Source organism: Callorhinus ursinus, unplaced genomic scaffold, assembly GCF_003265705.2.
Source record: "Callorhinus ursinus isolate GAN/ISIS: 27379988/994484 unplaced genomic scaffold, GSC_fseal_2.0 scaffold1, whole genome shotgun sequence".
Taxonomy (NCBI): Eukaryota; Metazoa; Chordata; class Mammalia; order Carnivora; family Otariidae; genus Callorhinus; species Callorhinus ursinus.
This window is the reverse complement of record NW_027397063.1, coordinates 62,282,839-62,291,731: the sequence shown is the minus strand read 5'-3', so window position 1 is coordinate 62,291,731 and position 8,893 is coordinate 62,282,839. Positions and strand designations below refer to the sequence as shown.

Here is an 8,893-nt window from a genome sequence, read left to right as displayed (position 1 = left end):
CTCAGAGGTCCCTAAGGACAGCTTGGTGGGCCTCCAGGCACTCCATCCCCTCCTTATCCCAAGCGATTCCACTTGTAAATGTTTTATACATTAAGGTTCTTCACAGAATTTATTTTGAGGAAGGCAGCTGCTACCCCTCAAAAAAAATCCTTGGAAAACCAAGGGTCTTGATGGCTATGTGGAGACAAGCCAGTTTGTTGGCAAATAGCACCAGCAGCTCTCCCTCTCATCTGGAGCAAGCTGAAAGGACCTAAGACTTCCAGCTCAAATCAATGCTGCTCTGCAGCTGAAAACAGCAATTTTTCATGCCAGCAAGACTGTACCCTGACTGCATAGCTCAGGATCAGACCCCCTCCCATGCAGGCTTCTTGAGGCCGAGGGGATCATGTACTTCCTCTGGAACGCAACCGATGGTGCATCCAGCCCTGCCCTAGCCAAGCACATCCCCTTTGGGATGCTGAGAGTTTGGGGGACTATGTGCTTTTTCTTTGAGCCTGTTCCATGTGTTGTGGAGTCTGTACCCACCTCCTGCTCAACTGTATAACAAAGCCAAGTTTAGTGTCAAGCAGGGCTCCAGCATTTCCGAGGAGACCTGAGGTGAAAGCAAGGAGCTGGGCACTTCTCAACTGGAGGAGAAAGTCCAGATGCCTCATGTAGCCTAACCGTGCCTACCGCCTCTCTTCATTGTTACCTTCCATAGTTCAACATGTGGCTACAAATGGGTTTCATCCAGTCTTTTTTTTTTTTTTTTGAAAGAGAACTTTTGTTAATTTTATGTCCAGAAAATTCAACATGTACACTCAGCCCAGTTTGGTGGCCAATTCTTTAGCCTTTGTCTTTTCCAACTTGCCAATGTGAGCCACCGACCTTGGACCCAGGACGTTGCCTCTCCAGTGATGGTGGATCTCATTATATCTGCCATTGTAATTGGTCCTGATGGCTTCCCCCAGCTTAGCCAGAGCTCCCCAGTCTTCCGAGTTAACCTGTGTGAAGGCGACAGTGGTGCAGGTCTTCCTGTGGACCAGACGCCCCAGCCTGGCCTTCCCCTTGATAATGCAATAGGCAGCCCCCATCTCATGACACAGGGCGGGCAGGAAGACAACAAGCTCAGTGGGATCCACGTCATGTGCAATCACTACCAGCTGCGTCTGCTTGTTTTCCACCAAGGTGGTGACAGTATTAACCCCAGCTCAAAAGACAGGTCGCTTCTTAGTGTGGACATCCGCTCTGCCGACAACTTTCTTCTGAGCCCAGGCCAACAATCTCGGCTTCTTCTCTTGCTCTGTCTCCGGTCTGTATCTGTGGGCCAGCTTAGGCAGTTGAGTAGCTGTTCACCGAGTCCTGGGTGAACTGGTTAATCCCGGGAGGCACTTCTAGACGTTTATAGAGAATAGCCCTTTGCTGCTGTAGCCAGATGTAGCGGGGCCATTTGTCAAATGAGGTCCCTTTTGGGCTGGATGTCTTGTCTGATGCCAGGATTCTTGGGCCTTTTCTCAGACCGGGGACTGACCCTCTCCTTGGCCTCCCGCTTCTTTACAATAGCAGGGGCTGGGGCCAACTTCTTCCCCTCAGCCTTCTTTCCTTTCAAAGTCTTGGGAGAGGGTGGGTTTCATCCAGTCCAATCTGCTCACAATTTCCCTAAACACAGAACAAATGTTCCCCACTCTGTACTCCCTGTACAGTAGGGTCGTACAAGTAAGACCTCCCTTACTTGCAATGGTCTCTCCTCTGCCTACCCCAACCCACCCCATCCCCAAGGCTTGGGCACCCCTCTTCTGGGAAGCCTCCCCAGCAAGATCTCCACCTGTGGTGTTTTCCACTCTGCTTCGGGTTCTCTGCCCAGGCGACAGCCCGACCATCTGGCCCTTTACCTCGGTGGCTGGGCCTGGCCAAGCAGTGAGCTAGGGCCTCCCCTGCTTCTCCTGGCCCCAGCACATGACAGGGAGGGGATTTCCTTTGGGGCCTTAACTAGGAATTGTTCTCTTGCCCCACGTCAGGTGGCTGCTGGGGGAGAGTCTTCAGTAGTTTCATTTCCCTCGTTTGGAATGTAGTTTTTAAGAACCAAAAGTCAAAAACGGAAAGAGGAGAGGCCACCACCCACATTGGAACCACTCAACCCCTCATGATGCCAGTCCTGGAAGAGCTTCGGGGTCAATGCCAAACTGAGGGCAAGTGAGCCTGTCCTGGCCGAAGGTCCTGCTTGGCGTGTATACGCCTCTGCTCCAACCATCCTGGGGAGCCGGTGGGTCTCACATCGTCAGGTCAGCTCCTCTTGCTCTTTGTTGCCCACCAGGTGGGGACTCACACAGTTCACAAAACTCTCCCAGAGAACGAGACCATCAGCCACTAATTCCAGTGACTGGCCTTTGTGTGGACACTGCCTCTTCCTTTTCCGGAAACACTGACAGTATCAACATATGATCAGAGATTTCATGTAGTGCGAAGATGACAAGATTCTGGCAGAAATCTCCTGTCAGTGCCCGGGTGCAGGGAGCCCTGGGACGTTGAGTGGGGAGGCACGCACACAGTAGGCACGGTTCGGCTCAGGGCAGAGCTGGGGGCGCTCATGGACGGGCAGGAATGAGGCACTGGAGGAGTCATGGGAGAAGCACGAATGACTAGTGGGTGACTCCAGAGGAAGCTTTGTGGAAGAGGCAGCATGTGAAGTGCGTCCTTCCGAGATGGGACTGGGCTTGGGGTCAAAGACTAAAGAAGAGATAAGGAAGATGGTGCGTGAGAGAAAGCCACGTCAAGGAGAGACGGGAGGAGAGATGATGGTATCGCTTCGTGTCTCTACAGGACTCTAACCCTGTGGAGTTCTGTCCAGTGCTGCCCACGGCCAGGTCTTATCCTGGTCCTGCCTGTCCTGGGGCTGGGGGTCCCGGCAGGCAGGGACTATGGTTTGTTCACCTTGGTATGCATCCCCAGTAATACCTGGTCTAGCACCTCGTGGGTGCCCAGCAAACTTTTTTCTTTTTTCTTTTTTTATTGAAGTGTAGTCGGCATACAATACAGATAATATTGTATTCACTTCAGGGGTACAACATAGTCATTCATCATCTATATACATTAAGAAGTGATCACTGTGATAACCCTAGCTACCACCTGTCACCATACAGGGTTGTCACACTATTATTAACTATATTCCCTACGCCGTATACGTCATCTCCCTGATTTATTTACCTTGTATCTGGAAGTTTGTGCCTTTTAGTCCCCTTCTCTTATCTCAGCCACCCCTCACCCCCTTCCCTCTGGCAACCACCAGATTTTCTGTATGAGTCTCTTTCTCTTTGTTTGTTTTGTTTTTTAGCAACAAGAATTTCTTACATGAAGGAAGGTTAAAGTGTCATTTGCTCCGGAGCAGCTGGAGAGGTTGAAGTTTTGAGAAAAATCACTTGTTGGTCATTGAGAAATCCTTTTTCATAATTGATGACTATAAATCTGAGTCCTTACCCCAGGGTTCAAGGCCTTGCATGATCTGGTCCCGTTGGGGAATGTGATCAAAAAAGACACGACCACTGATCGCCCCATGAGCTGGACCTGGATGCTTGCAGGCTCCTCACCCCCCCGCCCCGTCCTGGGAATGCGGGTTCCACTTGTCTTTCCCACTCCCAGAGGCTGCTCCAAGGACAGAGCCTTGAGATGGCGACACGATGTTGAAAACACCTGCGGGGTATATGTGACTGAGCCCTGTTAGGTCCTCTTTTAAGATCGGAGGGCGGGTCCAGGGATCTATGCACCTTGCTGCCGCCCAAGACAAGCCTGGTATGTAAGTTCCCTTTGCTATTATTAAAACTGCCGCCTGCCAAGCCGTCTTCTGCCCAGGTACATTTTCTCTCAACAACTCTCTGAAGTAGGTGGTCACAGACTTCATTTACAAAAGAGAAAATCAGGCTCAGGTTGATCACGTGTTTTGCCCGAGGCCACACAGTAAAAAGTGTCAGTACCAAGTTGTTTTTAGTAACAGTTAGTGGTTTTTTTAAAAAAAAATTCTGATTGTAAAAGCATTACATAGATACTGGAAAAGCTAAAGAGAACAAAGTCAACCACAGAGGCATAATACAGAGACAGCTCCCTATTAACATTATGGTGTGCTGCCTCCCGAGCTTTTCCTATGCATAAGTAGTATTTTTTAATATAAAGTTCAGATTCCATGTGCTCTTTTTACATAAATAATTTATAACAATACGCCGGAGTTGTTTTCCTCTGTCCTTAAGTTTCCACGGATATGATTTTGATTAGCTCCATAGTATTCTGTCACATGTTTGTCTATAATTAATTATCCAGTCCTCTTTCGTGTGGCATTATAGCACAGGTGCAAAATAATTGGTCCTTATCCCAAAATCCTGGGGCCAAAAGTGTTTCAAAAACCATAATTTTTCGGGGCACCTGGGTGGCTCAGATGGTTGGGCATCTATCTGCCTTCGGCTCAGGTTATGGTCCCAGGGTCCTGCGATCGAGTCCCCCATCGAAGCCTGCTTCTCCCTCTTCCTCTGCTGTTCCCCCTGCTTGTGCTCTCTCTGTGTCAAATAAATAAATAAAATCTTTTAAAATAAATAAATAAATAAAATAAAATAAAAATACTTTTAAAAAATCATAATTTTTCATGATTTACAAGGGTAACACAGTGCATATGCCAGATAATTCTTTCAACAGGGTCTAGACCCGCACCCCCAAATCACCACATTAATATTTTGGCAACAAACTTACATATCCACATTCAGTGGGCAAAAGATAAAGTGAACAAAATAGGCTTTTGTCAGCTCAGGTCGGGTTTTGCAACCAAGTAAGTTTGTGCCAAACTCACCAAAAAAATCGTTGGTTTTCAGAGTTTTTTGGATTTCAGAATGGTGGACTCCCATCAGGATTCGAAGCCTGGCTTGTCCCACAGCCTGACGGGGTTTTCCAACAGTTAATGGCATTCTAGAATGGCAGCAGAAGGAAAGGCATAACCATGAAATAAGGTTCTGGCTGCTCAGGGACACAAAAGAATCCAAAAAAAAAAAAAAAGAGAGAGATGGTGGGAGGATTCCTCAAACAGGGAGGGGTGCACGCCTGAAGGCCAGCTGTAGGACAAAGAGCAGGTTCCTTAGAAGTGAGGGAGTGCTTGGGAGAGAAGGAAGTGCTGGTTATGGAGACCAAAGGGGCCTTAGCAGTGGGGCAAAGTGCAAAGTGCCACAGAGCACTAGTCAAAAGCTCCCAAATTTACTACACTCACACACCACACACACACACACACACACACACACACACACACACACACACACACACACACACACACACACACAGAGACCCAGAAGCTCTACATGTTAAAAAGATTACCCCATGGGTCCCCTTGCCAGGGCTCCTGAGACCCTAGGAGAGAGGAAAGAAGGGCAGAAGTCTCAGAAGCCGCCTGTTGTGGAAGAAGGGGCACAACCTTGTTGATTTCATAGAGGAGTAGAGCCATGGGCCCCATTCTCCTCCCTGTTCCTGTGTCAAGTGTGGTTTGCTGTCAAGTGGTAGCAGGTTCAGCCACAGCCAAGGGAGGTAGTGGGTAGAGGCACCCAGAGAGCGAGAGGCCCTGTGGTGGGCGCCCTGAATCTGGAGAGTGATTTGCTACAGCTGCTTTCAGCTGGGGAACAGAATGAATGGTGGGGACTGGGGCTTCTGGGGTGTGCAAGGCATGCTGGGAAGTGTGGGTTGTAATTGGCAGTTGGGCAGTTTAGCCACAGGCTGGGGGCAGGGTGGGGTCCGCAGAGGAGGGGAAGCTGGTGAACCGGAAACAGGGAAGAGAGATTTTTTTTTTTTCCTCACATCAGCACAACAGAGGATGATTGACCTATCAGAACCAATTATTATTAGCCTGGCCCTGAGCGCAAAGGCTGAGTTTAGGCCTTTTGCCACCCTGAAGGACTTTCTTCCTCTTCATTGCTTCTCACCATAGTTACCAAGATCTGTTGCAGCCACGATGCATGTCCCACACACATCTTGCAAATTCCGTCCCTCAGGAATCTCCTCTACCAGGTTATCGTCACTACCCTCTCAGTGATTTCACTACTCACCTCCCCAAAAACCTGCCCCAATTAATCCTATTCACTTTATTATCTCTACTTACGTAAAATACCACCTAATTCTTCCAACTGTCAACATCTTAATGCTTGAAACGTTATACTAAGTGACAGAGTGACATAGTATTTGACCACACTACCTTGAAAGAGTGCAGTTTCTCTGTAGCTGTGGGGTATTTTGAGTATATATATTTAACTTTCCAAAGTAAAAATATTTCCTTCCTCTCCCTTTAACATCTATTTAAATGTTTTTAAATGTTATGCTGTGGAGAGTTTGAAGTCATAGATTTTTTTAATTTATCATTCCAATTTTAGTATATGTGCTGCTGCAGGGAGTGCTATAGATTTCTTATTTAAAATACAATTATCCGGGGCGCCTGGGTGTCTCACTCGTTAAGCGTCTGCCTTCAGCTCCAGTGGTGATCCCAGGGTCTTGGGATGGAGCCCCGCATCGGGCTCCCTGGGCTCCCTGCTCAGCGGGAAGCCTGCTTCTCCCTGGCCCCCTCTGCCCGTCATTCCCCCTGCTTGTGTTCTCTCTGTCAAATAAATAAATAAAATCTTAAAAAAATATATAAAAAGAAACATTTCTTTCTACATGTGAAATAAAGAGCCCTTTGGCCTTGACTAAGAAAACCTTTAAAAAAAATAAAATACAATACAATTATCCTTAATCCTACGTTGGAGATGGTTGTATATTAAATTATACATGCATAATTATTATTAATTGAAATGTGAGCTTCAAGAAACTTTTGACAACCGCGGAAGATAATTTTATTTAAATTGCTTTACTGTCAGTTGTTTTTCAAAGGAAAAAAAAATCATCCCTGCAATCACTTCTTGGAATTCTTTTGATTTTTCCAGCAATTTAAACTCTAATGTAGTCCTGTTTAGAGAATGTTACTATAGTTTTGAGTGTATATGTGTGTGGGTGTGGATAATTTCGTATTTTCTTTGGGGGTAGAAAAGGAAAACAATTTAAGCTGAGAAAATTCTTAAATATTCATTTTAATAAATTTTATTAAAGAATTTTGTTAAACAAAAAATGTATATTTTATTTATATTAATTAATTAATACATGTATTAATTAAACTATATTAATATATTATCCATTTAAGTATACTATAAAGATAATATTTATAAATGTATACAATTGATTTTTTTTAAAGATTTATTTATTTATTTTGAGAGAGTGAGAATGAGAGAGAGAGAGCACATGAGAGGGGGGAGGGTCAGAGGGAGAAGCAGGCTCCTCGCTGAGCTGGGAGCCCGATGCGGGACTCGATCCCGGGACTCCAGGATCATGACCTGAGCCGAAGGCAGTCGCTTAACCAACTGAGCCACCCAGGCGCCCTAAATGTATACAATTTAATGTAAAAATTAATTATATATCATTATATATCTATCAGAAAACTCCAGGCAGCTGGTATTCCTTGTTAAAGAGAAAGGGACGCTCATCCCTCTGAGAGCAGAAATGGCTCCCTTCTGTTCGGGGAAAAGAAGACCATGCACCCAAGGCTTGGATCTATACTAGTATTTACTGGGTTGTTTCTGAGGAGTGTTCGGCATCCAAACCCCTCAACTATGTAGGGGAGTCTTTGCCTGGTCTTAGCAGGAAACGGAGCCCCATCCCTTGGAAATTAGGGTAGGATTGCATGATCCAGCCTCAACCATCTGAATCTGTGCTAAGAACCATGGGTCTGGAGTAAGCGATGCAAAGAAGCTGGCCGCTCTAGAGGCCATGGCAGCAGGCTCTGCGGTCTGAGGCCCTCCCTGGTGGCAGCAACGCCAGGGACAGCAGGCACAGTGACACAGCTCTCCAACCAGGCCGTCCCCTGGCATGACCACGGCTGTGGTTGCAGCTGCCCACTTCCCCTTGATGCTGCTCATTTGCTCATCAGGATCTTCAGCCTTCACACTGACACCTACCTACTATCCTTCCGGGAATCCCTCTCCTGCTCTAAGGAGCCAGAATCAGTTTCTGTTGGGTGCAGTCAAGGATCCTTGCAGTGGGGCCTGCTTCTCCCTCTCCCACTCCCCCTGCTTGTGTTTCCTCTCTGGCTGTGTGTCTCTCTCTCAAATAAATAAATAAATTCTTTAAAAAAAAAAAGAATAGGAACACATTAGGGGTGGCTTAGTCGGTTGGGCGACCGACTCTTGATTTCAGCTCAGGTCATGATCTCAGGGTCGTGAGATCGAGCCCCTTGTCGGGCTCTGTGCTGCCTTTGGCTTGGGTCATGGTTTCAGGGTTGTAAGACTGAGCCCCACATCAGGCTCTATGCTCAATGTGGAGTCCGCTTAAGACTCTCTCTCGCTCTGCCTCTCCCCACTGCCCCTGCTCTCTCTCTCTCTCAAATAAATACATAAATCTTAAAAAAAAAAAATTCTCTCTCTTCCTCTCCCTCTGCTCCTCCCACCCCTCTCTCTCCCTCTCTAAAAAAAAAAAAAAAAAGAAAGAAAGAAAGAAAAAAAAAGAATAAGAGTACATTACATTCAGCTATGAGCAAAGCTGTTGGACTCTCAAGGAAACCAGGACTGCAATTCAATTGGCACAAGTCAAAAATTAGAGTCCACCACCATAGAAGGCAATGAGTTGATGAGTGATAGAATTCTTTTCAGAGACAGTTGTGTCTGATATTCTGAAATTGTGTTTTTGGTGGGTATATTTTAGGACAAGTTAGGCCTGGAAACACATTAAAGAACAAGAGTTATATGTTAGCCAAAACTTGATAATAAAATAGGAAAACTGAAATATTTAAAACAGGCCAAAAATATTAGAGGAAACATTAATAAACAATAAACTTTTATGGGTGAAATCATCTCAGCTCAAACTTAAGAATTGAGAG

The 8,893-nt window shown here is 46.2% G+C and overlaps 1 long non-coding RNA gene and 1 pseudogene across 1 annotated transcript; both read right to left on the bottom strand.

Annotated features, from left to right (window-relative positions):
• Nucleotides 1-800: 800 nt before the first annotated feature.
• Nucleotides 801-1,859, bottom strand: LOC112819538 (large ribosomal subunit protein eL8 pseudogene; annotated as a pseudogene).
• Nucleotides 1,860-3,252: 1,393 nt separating this feature from the next.
• On the bottom strand, nt 3,253-5,605 carry LOC112821712 (uncharacterized). Its single transcript, XR_012381441.1, has 3 exons — nt 5,323-5,605; nt 4,808-4,923; nt 3,253-4,520 (listed from the first exon to the last, which is right to left on the bottom strand). It is a non-coding gene; the product is annotated as an uncharacterized lncRNA (long non-coding RNA).
• Between the last annotated feature and the right edge of the window lie 3,288 nt (nt 5,606-8,893).